At 37.5% G+C, this 16,680-nt stretch overlaps 1 protein-coding gene and 1 pseudogene across 2 annotated transcripts in view; both read right to left on the reverse strand.

The window, feature by feature from the left end:
* Window positions 1-16,680, reverse strand: part of Zc3h12b (zinc finger CCCH-type containing 12B) — a 199,980-nt gene that overhangs the window by 33,560 nt on the left and 149,740 nt on the right. The window lies entirely within an intron of this gene.
* On the reverse strand, window positions 12,332-13,052 carry LOC106144448 (annotated as a pseudogene).

A 16,680-nucleotide genomic window follows, 5' to 3' on the forward strand; every position in this document is an offset into this window, starting at 1 on the left:
GTTGAACCCCAATTTCTGACCCTGAGCTTCTATTAATCGTGTTTCAGGTAATGAGGCTACTTGCTACTTTCTCTCAAGGACAGTACAGGGAAGTGATTAACTGATTATACTGTTCTTTGATCTGCTTTTGCCTGTAATTAGTATATATGTTGGCTGAGAAATAAACTCAGGACTGTTCAGAGTAAACTGGTAATCCCCCAAATCTATCCTATGTTTTCTGCCTCAATTTCTCTCAATCTAACACTTCTTCAGCCTCAGCGCCCCCTCCCACGTACCCTGGCTGACTTTGTTGGAGCAGGCTCCAACAACCAGGGAAATGAAAATTAAAATAAAAAGGAGATTCAATTTTACCTCAGTCAAAGTGGCCATGTTTAAGACAAACAAGTGCTATGGAGGATGCAGGGAAGAGAGATAGAGTCTTTATATATCACTAATAGATATGCAAGTTAGTATGGCTACTATATAAATCATTATTGAGGTTCTTTAAAAATCTAAAAGTAATGTGAACAAATGGTCTCCCAGTCTCACTCTGGTGTATATACCTGCTGGACTATAATTCAAAATATCACATAGATCCTTGAACATCTATGTTTATTGTAATACTATTCGTAATAGGCATGTTCTATAATTTGTCTAGGTGTCTGATAACAGATGAACAAATAAAGGTAAATGTGATGTTACACAAATTGGAATTTTATTCAGTCATGAAGAACAACATACATTATGTCATTGCAGTAAATATGGATATAACTAGAGTTCATCTTAAGCTAATAGGCATATATGTTTTCATTTTGTCTCTCTAATTTAGATTTCTTGCCTCATTAGTTTCTCAAAAGCCACACTGTAAGATTCCAAATTTCTTCTGTTATTCATTGACTTAGTTAGGGTTTTTATTGCTATGGAGACACTATGACCATGACAAGTCTTATAAAGGAAATATTTAATTGGGGCTCACTTATAGTTTAGAGGTTTAGTCCATTATCATCATTAAAGGAAGTATGGTGGCATGCAGGCAGACATGGTGCTGGAGAGGGAGCTGAGAGTTTACATCTGCATCTGCAGGCAGCAGGATGAGACAGTAAGCCACTAGGCCTGTCTTGAGCTTCTGAAATGTCAAAGGCCACCCCCAGTGATAACTTCCTTCAATAAAGTCACACCTACTCCAACAAGGTTACATCTTCTAATAGTGCCACTACCTATAGGCCTATGGGGGTCATTTTTATTCAAAACACCACACTTATTTATAGTTCAGCATTTTTAAAGTTTGTAAGCCTTGTTTTATGTCTTACATATAATGAATCTTGGAAAAATTTCTACGTGTATTTAATGAGAAAATAGACCCTCTTATTTAGTAGAATGTTCTTTAACTTTTATGTATTTGATTTATAAACACAACCTGAATCCAATGCTGTGCTATGATTCTCCTGTATGGATAATCTATCTACTTTGAAAATGGAAAACAAAAGTATACAACTATTATTCTGTTTCTATGGTAATTTATAATTCTGTTATATTCACTTAATGTGTTTGGTGCTCAAATGGTAGAGACATACAGATTTATGATAGTTACATCTCTATGGTAAACTGACATGTTATATTATATAATGGTACTTTGTTGTCACTTGGTTCTTTCTATCATTCAAAGTCTATTTTACCTGATATATCCATCTTTGGTTACTTTAAGCAATAATTTGAAAGGAACATATTTCTACTTTTTCATGTTTAGTCTATTTTATCCTTATATTTAAAGAAAGTGTCTTTTGGGAGTCAGTTGTTAAATTTTGTTCTTAAGTAATGAAGTAATTAGACATCTTTTGATTTGGGGTCTTAATCCATTTGCATTTAAGATAATTGTTAATAAATAATTTTCTATCTTTCTCACAGTCATTTAGTTGTTGCTTTCCTTGTATTGGCCAAATTCATTTTTGACTGATTTTTGGCAGGCTTTATGTTTTGTTTGTACTTTTATTAGTATTTTTTGTGGTTACCATAAGGTTCATATTAAACAAGCTTTGGGTGTCTATTTTTATGTTGACATCAACTTTAGTTTAGATGTATGATAATTCAACTTTTACTTACATGTAAAAATTTCATCATGATTCATTTTTTTCATTGTATATCATATACATCTTTAATGAATAGTTATTTTAAGTAAGTTTTATCTTTATACCTTTACATTCAAATTCAAAAACTAGACATCAAAGTATCAAATAATCCTATTAAAAATGGGGTACAGAGCTAAACAGGAAATTCTCAACAATAGCTGAAAGACATTTAAGGAATTGCTCAACATCTTTAGTCATCAGGGAAATGCAAATCAAAATGACTCTGAGATACCTGTCAGAATGGCTAAGATCAAAAATACTGGTGACAGCATTTGAAGATGATGTGGAGTATGGGGGACACTCCTCCACTGCTGATGGAAATACAAATTTGAACAGTTACTTTGGAAATTAGTATGGCGATTTCTCAGAGAACTGGGAATCAAACTTCTCAAGACCCAGCAATACCACTCTTGGGCATATACCCAAAGTGTTGGAGCCCACAAGACTATACAGTAAATGTACAGCTGACAGATCCATAAAGGCAGACCCACGAGTGTACAATTTATGGGACAACCTGTTTTGCAGAGCTGCAGGAACATTTGTCTTTTGGAAAAGTCACTGTCATATCTGTAAAAACCGTGTGAAGCCATGATTTTTCCCTTCAAAATGGGATTCATTCCGCAAACACCTTTGCAGTGTAACTTCTGCACAGGCAGTGGAATGACCTTGCTCCATTCCCCTACTTCATGAGGCCTTAGAGCGATAAAATTTACTCTTTGTTCTAACAGTCAAATTTACATAGAGTCAGTCACACAAAACTACCTGCTAACAGACACGTAGAGATTTCTATAGCAGACAAGACAGGCACTGAGCAGGAAGGCAGCATGCCCCACCTTTGCTAACAAACACAAATCTAGGCATCCCCAAAACTGGTTATCACCAAAGAGGTTAGATGAGAAAAATGGGTGAATTTAGGATTCAGGGATGTTTAATAACTTTATCTAATGGTTTGGAAAGTCAGTTATTTCCCTTTGAATGTTGGCTCTTTCATGGATTGGGCCACCTGTTCTGGAGTACAGCTTTGTCAGGTTCTACCTGTCCTTTTTTGTGATTTTGATATGCATATTATCATTGTTCTTCCTATGAAATTTTCCAACTACATCTGTAAAAAACTAGAAACCTTGTAGAGATCACCTCTTATTCTCCTTATACTTTTTCTTCTCTTTGCTACTTCTTCTACTTCTCTTTACTCTCCTTCTTTCTTCTCCTTCTCCTTCTTCTTCTCTGCGCCTCTTCACTTCACTTTTGCCCCTTACCCAAAAAATAAAGAACACACAGAGGTAACGTACTTGCGTTAATCATTTTACCCTCAGATACTCACCTGCCGTAGACATCCAATTCTGAGCCCTTAGTGAGTACTGAGGCTGATGCTCAAGGCCCCTGATACCAAAGGATGCACAATCATACCACAAGAACACCTACTCAACTATGTTTATAGCAGCCTTTTTTGTAATTGTCAGAACCTGGAAACAATTTAGATGCCTCCAACTAAGGAATGGATAAAGAAAAGGTGGTGCATTTATACAATGGAGTGTTACTCTCAGCTGTAAAGAACAATAGCATCATGAAATTTGCAGGCAATGGATGGAACTAGAAAAAAAATCATCCTGAGTGAGGTAGCCCAGACCCAGAAAGACAAACACTGTATGTGCTCACTCATAAGGGCACACTAGATGTAAAGCAAAGGATAACCAGATTACAATCCACAGCTCCAGAGAAGCTAGGTAACAAATAGGACCTGGATGCATTGACCTCCCTGGGAAGGGGAAATAGATGAGATCTCCTGGGTAAAATGGGGGTAGGGGAGCAGTAGAAGGGAGGGGATGGAGGGATGAGAACATGAGGGAATGGGATAGTCGAGTTGGGGGAAGGACAGAGAGGGAGCCATTATGGGGTTAGGAAAAAAAAACCTGATACTAGGGAAATTCCCAGGAATCCACAAGCTAAGACTCCTAGCAATAGTGGAGAGGGTGTCTGAACTGCCCTTCTCCTGTAATCAGGTTGGTGACTACCCTAACTGTCATTATAGAACCTTCATCCAGTAACTGATGGAAGCAGATCCATAGCCAAACACCAGGCCAAGCTCTGGGAGTCCAGTCGAAGAGAGGGAGGAGGGATTATGTGAGCAAGGCTGGGGTGGTGGCGGTGTGTCAAGATCATGACGGGGAAACCCACGGAGACAGCTGACCCAAGCTTGTGGATACTAATGGACTCTACACTGACAGTGATGGAACCTGCATGGGAGTGAACTAGGCCATCTGCATCTGGGTGACAGATGTGTAGTTTGTCCTTTTTGAGGGGCCCCTGCCAGTGGAACCAGGATCTATCCATGGTGTATGAGCTGTCTTTTTGGAGCCCATTCCCTATTGTGGGATACATTGCTTGACCTTGGTGCAGGGGGAGGGGCTTGGTTCTGCCTCATCTTAATGTGCCAGGCTTTGCTGACTCCCCATGGGAGGCCTTATCTTTTCTGAGGAGTGGGTGGGGGTGGGCTGGAGGGGAGGTGGGGCAGCAAAAGGATGGGACAGAGAGGGAACTGTGGTTGGTATGTAAAATGAATAAAAAATAAAAAATAACAAAAGATGACTGACAAAATACTATAGTACTATTCCTTGTTAGTCTATATATTTACTTTTCTATATTTGTATTCAGTCATATTGCTGTTTTGTATCCTTTTAATTCAAAATATTGCCCTATGGTGTTTCTTGAAAGGCAAGGTGATGATGTCCTTCAACTTTTGATTGCAAGGGACAGTCTTTGTCATTTTGAAGCCATGGTAGGCATAACATTCTTGTTCAGTAGTTTTTTTTATTTAAGTATTTTAAGTATATCATCCTACTCCCTTATGTTTTGAAGATTTGTTCTAAGAAAGTGATAGTTTTATGAGTTCCTTTTTATGTGGAAAGTCACTCTTACTGCTTTCAAAATTCTTTCTTTGCTCTTGAATTTTAAGCATTTAACTAAAACATGACTGTGTTAGCCATAATAATTAAAGAAAAAGAAGCCATGAACTGGAAAAGAACAAGGCAGGTTAAACGGGAGGAGTTGGAAAGAGGAAAGGAATGGAAAATGATGTAGGATTATTTTATTTTAAAAAAATAATTTAAATATGGCTGTTGTGTAAATTTCTTTTAATTCATCTCATTTTTGATCAGTTATCCTTCTTAAATCAGGACGCCCTTCTTCTTCCTCAGAATTGTGAACTTTTACGAATTGTTTCCTTAAATAACTTTCTATATCTTTCTTTTTGTCTTCCCTCTGTGAAATTCCACACTACACGTGCTGATTTGTTTGATGATGGTCCATATTTGCTTTTGGCTTTAAAAGTATTCTGAGTTCACCTCAAACCTCCCTTTCTCCCCTTCTCTTCCCCTTCTACCCTCCCTTCTTCCCCCACCCCCATGCTCTCAATTTTCTCAGGTGATCTTGTCTGTTTCCAATTTTCAGATGGGTCTATATATGTTTTTCTTTAGGTTCACCTTATTACTTAGCTTCTCTAGGATCATGAACTATAGGCTCAATGTCCTTTGTTTATGGCTAGAATCCACTAATGAGTGAGTACATACCATATTCATATTTTTGGGTCTGGGTTGTCTCACTCAGGATAGTGTTTTCTATTTCCATCCATTTACATACAAAGTTCAAGATGTCATTGTTTTTTACCACTGAGTAGTACTCTAATGTGTAGATATGCCACAATTTCTTTATCCATTCTTCAGTTAAGGGGCATCTAGGTTATTCTCAGGTCCTGGAAGAGGAGGGAAGAAGGGGAGGGTTGAGGAGAACTTGAGAGAATGGGATAGTCGAGATGGAGGAAGGACAGAGATGAGAGCAAGGAAAGAGAAAGCTTGATTGAGGGAGCCATTATAGGGTTAGCAGAAACCTGGCTCTAGAGAAATCCACAAGGATGACCCCAGCTAAGACCCTAAGTAATAGAGGAGATCTTGATTTGCCCTGTGGTCAGACTGATGAATATCTTAAATATCACCATAGAACCTTCATCCAGCAACTGATAGAAACAGAGGCAGAGACCCGCATCAGAGCACTGGACTGAGCTCCCAAAGTCCAGTTGAAGAGTGGGAGGAATGAGAATATGAGCAAAGAGGTCAAGACCATGATGGGTTCACCACCTGAAACAGTCTACCTCAGCTAATAGGAGCTCACCAACTCCAGCTGGACTGGGAAGGAACAAGCATAGGACCAAACTAGACCCTCTGAATGTGGTTGACAGTTGCATGGCTGGGGCAGACTGAGGGGCCACTGGCAGTGGCACCAGGATTTATCCTACTGCAGGTACTGGCCTTTTGGGATCCTTTTCTCTTTGGATGTATACCTTGCTCAGCCTAGATATAGTAGGGAGGGCCTTGGACCTTCCCCAAAGCAATGTGCCTTGCCCTCTCTGAGGAGTGAATGGGGGTGGGGTGTGCAGATGTGTGAAGGGAATGGGAGGAGGGGAGAGAATAGGAACTTGAATTATTTTTTTTAATTTAATAAATAAAAAGTCTTTTTTTCTATTCTGACTAACTGACAAAATTTCAAAGATTTTTGTGTACTTAACTGATATTTTTTCTTAAGCTACATTATTTGTGACAATAATGACAGTAGACATCTCGTTATCCATATTAATGATTATTTAGTATGTCAGCAATTGTCAGAGTGCTAAAAACAGTTCAGCTGTGGTTAGAAAACTAAGTCCTGCAAGTATTAACATTAATACCTTTTGATACATATGCCCATAGTATTTTCTCCTTGTATATGAAAGTTTCTTAGTTGTGTTATTATAGAAATATGATTCAGGATAGTATTTTCTGATAGTGTTGATGGGGCAGCCTCCCTAGCACGTACAAATCATGAATGCATTTGAATTCGATATCTTTCAATGCTAGTAACCATTCACTTGATGGTAAGGCTCTTTAAAAACATTTTTTTATTTTTAATCACACATGTGCATGTGTGTGTGCATGTGTGTGTGTGCTATGTGCACATGAGGACAGATGCCTACAGAGGTAAGGAAAGTGTTTGATCCTTTTGCATTGTTATTACTGGCAATTGTGAGCTGCCAGACATGGGTTCTGGGAACGAAACTCTAAAGAACCATGCATGGTTTTAAGTGTGAGCTACCTTTCCATTCCTAGGGCTAACTTTTCATGAGCACCGCCTCCCACAGTGAAAAATTCTCGTTTACACTTAATAGTGAATAACAAGATAATATGAATGGACCATTTAGCTTCCACTGGTTTGTCAGGACCATGAATAACAACTTAAACTATTTTTCAAATGTTAGAAAACCTGCATGTAGTCTTGAACATCTTGCCAGAATTGTTTACATTGAACTCCATGGCCGAGTATAATTAAGCATGTCAGTAGTGAATTGATCACTTATGTAACAAATGAATTAACTATGTTCTTTACCATTCTCCCTAAGGTTTCTTAATCTTTACATTTGGTTTAGAAAATATGATATAAAACCACAGAAAATATCTTACAGAATAACAGTCTATGATACTACTTACTGATTTTTAAATTGGGCTCCACTGAATTTAGAATCACACCTCCCTCTGATAACACTAATTTCAACAGGATATATTTTTAAGTGATTTTATCTTTCATTTCCGAGAAAAGATACATAAAACCAAATACACAAAATGCTAGCCATTTGGGGAGTTTTTACTTCTTAGTGATTTTTATTCTAACTCACACTCACCAATCATCTCCCTCACTTTCCTGTATAACATCTCTAAGCTATTAAAAATAATTGTGGATGGGTCCCTTTCATTACTCCACTTGTACTTCATAGAAAAAATGGTGTAATTTAACTCAAAGTATCTAGTATAGAGAAATTTATCAGTCATTCGCTTTAAATATTCTTTCTTATTGCCCTATGAAAAGTCAGAAATGAGCATTGGATGAATTACTTACTGCTTGCGACAGGAATCTAACTGAATGATCAACCACCTGCTAATTCTTTAAGCACTGCACTGTCATTCTAGGCGCTGCATTTAGCACTTGTCTCACAATGGCAGTGGAATCACATTTTCTCTCAGCTTGTTTCTAAATCCTTTTTCTTTTCATTCAGGGCTGACTGTAATAGCATCAGTAATAGCTTTCACCATGCATATTTAGTGAAGTAGACCTAGGCTGGCTTTTAATAGGCTTCACAGACACCTTTCTTGCAGTTTCTAGCAGAATGCCATTTCTCGGGCATGGTTTAGCTGAGGAAGGATGAATAGGCATAGGCTCTTCTTGGCACGGAATAATGGTATAATTCTGCCACCTCTATGGCCCTTAGGAAAAGCAGCACTGGTGTCAGGGATATGTTTGGTACTTTCTTGTTTCACTATCTTCATTCAAATTCTCTATTTTTTCTTTTAATCTTTTATAACATTTTTAAACATTTATTTATTTATTATGCATACAGTATTCTCAGTACTCTGCCTGCAGGCCAGAAGAGGGCACAGATCTCATTACAGATGGTTGTGAGCCACCATGTGGTTGCTGGGAATTGAACTCAGAACCTTTGGAAGAGCAGGTGGTGCTCTTAACTACTGAGCCATCTCTCCAGCCCTTATAACATTTTTATGATGATTACTTTGACTATATGTTTGTGAGACATTGTCTTTCTCTGTAGCTCAGACTGGCTTTGAACTAACAATTTTTCTGAGTGCTGGGATAACTGACACATATCACCATGCCCAACTCCATATATTTTCATGTCATTAGTATCTCTTTCTAGATATTTATATTTTGCCTTTGGAAAATATTTTTCTATTTAATAATTTCCCTGAAGTCTTTGTGCTAGTCTATATGGTACATTAATTGTGCCCGCCTGTATAGACCCACTCTCAATAACTGGCATGTCCAAACATGTATGCTGCTCCCGTGCATCACTTTTTGTAATAATTTTCTTGCTTCTTGAGTACTCCAGAGTGATAAGGGACACATGAAACAGACGCTAATGCTTTTGGAAAACTCTCAACACATTCAAAGTGGAAAATCTTTGATTCCTTCTTTTCTTACCTGTGACAGGAGAGTAAGGCATGGACAAAAAACCCATCAAGGTAAATATGAAAAAACTCAGTCATCAGAAAGACTGGACGCACCTCCATAATAGAGCTACAAGCCAATAAAACGCACAATGACTGAGAAAAATCCCCAAACATCTCCCAGAGAACACAATGCTATGTAACCAAACCATCGAGGGCTCTGATACTTAAGGGATATGCGTAGGGATTTTGAATCTCAAACCTGTCCTGGCTGAATATTTAGCATATTTCCATTTTTTAGAATGCCCCCCTCTTGTATAATAGACTGTTTATTTTTATAACTGTCATTATGTCCTTAGTCCACTCATTTGTTTTAGAAGACATGAAGCTGAAAAATCTCAGTGGGTTCAGAAGCATACCTATAACCATTGATGTCGCAATCCAGGAGGTAAAGTACATTCATTGCTCCCCATTTTCAGTTTCCCTGGAGCATTTGGAAATGGTGGGAAAGGCATGATGATACCCTGGGGGAACTTGAGCAACTTTTTTCTCTTCCTTTCCTTAGTTTATGGTATCCTGTAGCCTGTAAGAATGTAATGCTAGAACCCAGCTGCCACTTAGGGCACAAACCTATAGCAGCCCTTCCCTACTTATAGAGAGATGCCAATAATCACCCTACTGAGATATTGTCTGTGAATGTATATAACAGACTTCCAGATGCCCGGATCTCTCATCCGGGGAAATGAGGTTACAAAGAAAGTATTGGTGGTCACATATCCTGCTCCTCATTTTCTTCCCTGCCTTGAATCAAAAAGCCTGGCTGTGGCTCTTGCTGTGAAACCATCCCCGTCCTCTGGAAGAGGTCCACACTTTAGCTATATGGGCCCAGATTTCTTTACTTCAGAGCCTCTTCATGCTGTTATCCATCTGTTTATCTGCATGCCCACAGTGCTAATAACTTTTCTACTAAACACTATATTCCCAATGATATGTCTCAGTATCCCATCGAATCTCCCTCCAAGATGTTTTAATGCCTGGAACCTCTTCCCTGCCATAATGGGATGTAGGCTGGGGCAAAGAGGTGTTCATTGATCAATTGCTGCCTAGAATGCAGTTTAAGTTTGCGCTACATTTACCAAGTGCATTGATCCCCCAGATCATGATCCCACTGCTTAGGATTAGCACTCCTGAAGGGATTCACAGACATAGGATGACAATAACATCATCACAAGGCTTAAAAACTGTATTGAAAACCTCATGAACTAGAAGACCAGAAAGGTGATTAAAAGAAGGGACCAACCCCTCCTGACATGACCACCTTACAGGATTGAGGGTATCCAGTGAAAAAGAATGACAGATAAAGTGAAGTAAAAGGTGGCTTCACTGATTCCTCAAGCATTAACCTAGTTCTCTCCAAAGGTAGACAAAAGAACTTTTGCTTAGTTAACATTAAAGTACGTCAAGCATGTTCATAATTATGTTCATGTAATTGTTTATAGGCATGTTAAGACAACATGGGGCAGTGTTCAGTTTGTCCTTAAGACTTCCCCAAATAAATAACTTAGTAACAAAATCTGTGGTTTCATGCTTTTCCTTTTCCTGATACAATGAAAACATTTTTGGTGAAGTAATTATAAACTGTGTGTATATAGGACTGCAAGTATTTTGGGAAGTCTCTCTTTTTTTAAAGATTTATTTATTTATTACATATACAGTGTTCTGCTTGCATGTATACTTGCGGGCCAGAAGAGGGCACCAGATCTCATTACAGATGGCTGTGCGCCACCAAGTGGTTGCTGGGGATTGAACTCAGGACCTCTGGAAGAGCAGTCAGTGCTCTTATGCTCTGAGCCATCTCTCCAGCCCTTGGGAATTCCTTAATAGGCCTGATAGATACATACTGCCATATAAACTTAGATACTGTAGACTTTCACAACTTCTTCAAATTGTAGTTTTCCGTCTATTAAATGTATTATCAAACCTTAAAGTGTTGTCTATACAAAAGAACACTGATTAGAATCTTTTTTTTTTTTGGTTTTTCGAGACAGGGTTTCTCTGTAGCTTTGGTGCCCGTCCTGGAAATAGCTCTTGTAGACCAGGCTGGCCTCGAACTCCCAGAGATCCGCCTGCCTCTGCCTCCCAAGTGCTGGGATTAAAGGCGTGCGCCACCACTGCCCGGCCTTAGAGTCTTAAAAGAATGATTAAGTCATAAAATTTAATGTTAAAAGGATAGATTTTGATCAGGATTTCCATACATAACAGGTTGTAAAGGAAACAAAGTTAAATCATATTTTTCATTTTTAATAACATCACAGGTACCAAAATTATCTCTATATATTATATATTAAAAATAATTTTGTTTGGGGCTACAGAGATGGTTCAATATTTAAGAGCACTTATTATTTTCAAAGAGGGTCACCCAGGTTTACATCCCAGTACCCACACGGTAGCAAACAGCCATCTAAAACTCCAGTTCCTGACACACAGACAGAATATTGTATGCATAATAAATAAATATCTTTAAAAAAAAACTCCAGTTCCTGGGGATCAAATGTCCTCTTCTGACCTCTAAGGGCACCAGGTACACATACAGGGCATAGACATATATGCAAACATGACATTTACACACACAAAATAAATATCAATATAAAACACCCATTTGTTAGACTAAATTATATGGATTTCTTTTCTACACAGTCAGTGGGCCTAGTTCAGTCCTAGACAGGTTCCCCAGCTGTCAGTCTGGAGTCAGTGAGCTTGACTTACAGTTTTATTTCTTGTTTTGTTTTCACCTGATATGGGTATTAAAGTAACACCAAATTTTTAAAAAGCAATTTGGAAACGCTCCTTCTGTTTATAATTTTTACAAAATAATTTAAGAAACATTGCTTGTAGTTCTTCTTTGAGAGTCTGGTAATTGTTCTGTGAATCTGTCTGGGCCTGGTCTTCTTTTTAGCTGTAAGGCTTTTTGTCAGGGCTTCAAACAGACCCATTGTGGGTCTGTTTAAGTTATCTTTTCTTGTTTTAACTTTGATGGTTTAGATGAATCAAGAAATTCATCCATTTCTTTTAAGTTTAATAACTTAATGGAGTATAGGATTTTAAAGTATTCCTTCATAATGTTCTCAATTTCTCTGGTGTCTGTAGTAATGTTTCCCTATTCATACTTACTTATGGTAATTTTTTTCTTTTTTTTTCTTAAGGAGCTCTGGTGAAGTTTTATTAAAGGAAAACTTTGCTGGTTTACCTTTCGCCAGTCTGTTCTGGCATACTTCTAATAATATCAGAATCCTCTGGGTCCATGCTAGCCAGTGTGCATACTCTGTAGTGTTTCCACATGCTGTGCCCAATTCAATGTTATTGCCACTGTAGTGACGGACACCAGTTTTAGCTAACATGGTATAGTATTCTAGTTCAGATTTCCTGAAAGCTGGGCAGTTGCTGGTGAGGGTAACCAATTTTCCTTTGCCCTGTCTGATGATCTGAAGAGTTTGTTTGTATCCCAGCACGTACTTTCCACTTTTCATAACAAGTTGGAGCCTAGAGTTGATCAACACCAGAGACTTTTTCATCTTCTTTGCAAAGAGGTCCATCTTCCAGCTTTAGGTGTGAGATAGCTCCCAACCAAGACCAGCCTGCCTCTCCTCAAAAGACCAAAGACTCAATTTTTTGTCTTGTCAAAGAACAAGCTCTTATATTTATTGATTTTTTTGTATTGTTTTCTTTGTTTCTATTTTGTGACTTCATGCTCTCGTGTCTTAGTTACTTTTCTCTTTTCATAAAAAAAAAAACACCACTGTGGCCAAGCCAACTTATAAAAAAAAAACATACAATTTGGGGCTCATTGTTCCAGAGGGTAGAGAAAGCCATGACTATCTCGGTGGGAGGCACGGCAGCAGGCAGGCATGGCACTGGAACAGAGGCTGAGAGTTTACATGTTGAGACAACCAAAAGGCGGAGAGAAATTGGAAATGGCCTGGGCTTTAGAAACCTTAAAGCCTACCCTCACTGGCACACCACCTCAAACAAGGCCACACCTAATACTTGCCAAAGAGTTCTACCAAGTGTGGACCAAGCATTCCAATATATGAGCCAATGGAGGCCATTCTCAATCAGACCACCACATCTGATTTTCATTATTTCTTCATGTTTACTAGATTTTGTTTTATCCTTTTCAAACTCTTGCGTTATATTTTTCTGATTTTTTTAAAATGTAGGTGGTATGAGGTATGGGTATCTTTCTTTAGAGAATTTTTAGTGTATCCGAGACATTTTGTTGTTTTATGTTTTCATTTTCACTTAAATTCTTAAATTTTTTTTGTTTTTGTTTGGTTTTTTTAGAGACAAGGTTTCTCTATAGCTTTGGAGCCTGTCTTGGAACTAGTTGTTATAGACCAGGCTGGCCTCAAACTCACAGAGATCTGCCTACCTCTGCCTCCTGAGTACTGGGATTAAAAGCGTGTGTCACCACTGCCCAGCTAAATTCCTGGAATTAAAAAAAAATATTTCTTGATTTCATCATTGACCAATTAACCGTTGGAGGCCATGAAAGTTGCAGCAGGTAACAGCTAGTGTTCAGATATCAATCTACTGAGGAACGATCCTCTGATGGAGGAGAATCCTGTCTGAAGAAGACCTACTGGATCATCAACTCTGGAAACTGTTGCTTATGTCTGTAATTTCACATGTGCAAAGGTAGCTATGGTGTCTTCCCTATACCTGCATTGTAGTGTGTAATCTCATACCATGTGCATATGTAATTTGATGACTGCATCTCAGTCTTATGGACACATATATCTGTGGATGATCACAAAGATGACTTCTCATTTATCTGTATAATTTTGATAGATAGAAAATATACTAGAATATGCTTCATAGCTAGATTTCTTGTCCCATGAGGACTGTAAAACACTTAAAAGTCTGCTTTGTTTCTTTTACTCAAACTATAAAGAATTGGCTCATTTTTTTAACCTCAGAGAAAGTTCAAAATAGACTGAATGTTTCTGTAAATGGATCTTAAGTTAAAAACTTTACACATATGCACAAGATCAGTGTTGCAGATGTTGACTAACAGTGTTGCAGATGTTGACTAACACAAAGCAACCCAAAAAAATCAGGCCAATTCTTCACATGCCAAGTTTCACTGATAAGACCTGATTCTCTGTGCAGATTTCTCTGCAGCTCGTATTACTGGGCACTGTGCCCCTGGCCTCTGATTACAATCTTACATCTGGAACCTTGAAACCTTGTGTTGTCATGGTGACTGGCTTGGTTCCTTATCGTTTACCCAAGGAATGTGCTATGACCAATGAGATGTAACTCTTGTAACATTTTCTCTTATTGCCTCAAGTGTCCTGTTAAAAAATGTTATTTAAGCTAGATGAACAAAGAAGCCAAAAGGAATTGGAACTAGAGAGAATTGAAACAGAGAATTGAAACAAAGGAAAACTAGAAAGAATTAGAACTTAGAAGAAAATTAGAAGACAGAAAAAATACACAGAATAATAAAGAGGGTGACCAGAACAGCATGTGTGTGAAATTATTCTGTGCCCCTCAAAGAGAAAAACCTTAAGTTCAGCCTTGCTTCGCTGTAGATCTTTCCTCTGAACCCTGGGTGTAGCCTTGAGAGCTAGTCTCTTGAGTTACAATAATCAATGATTTCATAGTGTGTTGTTTAGTCTCTATGAAATTATATCTTTTGTCATTTACTTAAAGTTTTACAGCATTGCAGTTAGATGGAACTCAAAAAGTTATTTCAATATTTTTGTTTTTGTTGAAAATTCTTATGTTTTAGGACACAATATGTGATATATTTTAGAGAAACATCAATTGGATGTTGAGTTGAACATATATATTTTTGTGTTCGTGTGAAATACTATGTGGATATCTATTATGTCCATATGATGTCACTTCATTCTGATATTTCTTGTTTATCATTTTGCTTATATGGCCTGTCTATTGGAGGCCATCAAAATTTAAATTTCCTACTATTATTAGGTTGTGTTAATCTGTGTCATGAAGCCCAGTACTATGACTTTTTTTTTTAAATGAAATTGGGTGTACAAGAGTTTGGTGCATATATGCTTAGGATTGCTATATTTTTGGTATTTCTTCCTTGATCAGAATGAATTGTGCTTCTTTACCACTTCTGATTAAATTTCATTTGAAGGCTATTTTTCCAGATATTGGGATTGTGATATCTGCTTATTTCCTGGTCACATTTTCCATCTGTTCTACTCTAATGAGATATTTATCCCTGAAGGTGAGATAAAGTCTAAGTACACAACATGAAGATGAATTTTGTTTCTTAATCCATTCAGTTACCCTGTGCCTTTTCAGTGGGTAGTTGAGGCTACCTATATTAAAAGTTATTATTAAAAGAAGTATATTTATTGCTACTTTTTATATTTGTGTTCTCTGGGGTATGCTTATTCCTTCTGGTTCAAAATATTGCTTCCAGTGGTTTCTGTAGGGTTGGTTTGGTAACATTAATTATTTTAGTCCTTTTAAATCACGGAAAGTTTTTTTTTTCTTTTTCAACTATGACATAAAGTTTTGTTGAGTAAAGCAGTCTATGTTGGCATTTGTGTCTTTTTTGGATCTTGGGGTACACTGTTACAGGCTCTTCTGACATTTAAAGTGTCTATTGAGAAGACAGCTATTATTTTAGTGGGTTTTCCTTTATATGTGACTTGTACATTTTCCCTACCAGATTTCAACACCCTCTATTTGTTCTATCTAGTTAGAGTTTTAACTATAATATAATGTGGGGAATTTCTTTTTGGTTCCTATTTGATGGTTTGTATGCTTCTTCTAGCTGTTATTTTAGTGGGTTGTCCTCTATATGTGACTTGGAGTTCTTCTCTCCCAGCTTGACACCCTTTATTTGTTCTGTATAGTTAGTCTGTTAACTATATGATGTGGGGAGTTTCTGTTTTCATCCGATTTGGTGGTCTGTATGCTTCTTCTATCTGTATGGCTATGTCTTCCTTAATTTGGGGAGGGTTTTTTCTATAATACTGTTAAAGATCTTTTCTATACCATGGCCTTGTATTTTCCTCATTCTATGCCCATAATTCATATATTTGGTCTTTTCATGATGTCATGAAGTTCCTTCAAATTCCTTTCTTGTGGTTTTAATTTTTTCATATTTTTGATTATTCTAATTGTTCTATGTAATCTTCTGTTCTGTTGTCTTATTTTCTGATGCATTCATACTTGTAAGTCTTTCCCCTCAATTTTCTCATTGGATTCTTGTATTTTTGAAAGTCCATTTTCATCTCACTTTGAATTTTATTGATTATTTCTATGCCTGAATTGAATCCAATTTTCAAAGTCTGAACTGTCTGCATTATTATTGCTGTTGCTGTTATTGTCACCATCACTATTATTTTAATAAATTTAATTCAGCCTGGAAAATATTCAGTCTGGACAATAGAATGAGCTCTGACTATTACATAGATGAGCCAGCCCCAAAAGACAAAGACTGAAAGAATATACTCACTAGGAAACATGATTTGAGGGAGGTAATCCAGACCCAGAAAGACAATTATCACATGTACTCACTAGGAAACATGATTTGAGGGAGGTAA

Source organism: Microtus ochrogaster, unplaced genomic scaffold (assembly GCF_000317375.1).
Source record: "Microtus ochrogaster isolate Prairie Vole_2 unplaced genomic scaffold, MicOch1.0 UNK112, whole genome shotgun sequence".
NCBI classification, from domain to species: Eukaryota; Metazoa; Chordata; class Mammalia; order Rodentia; family Cricetidae; genus Microtus; species Microtus ochrogaster.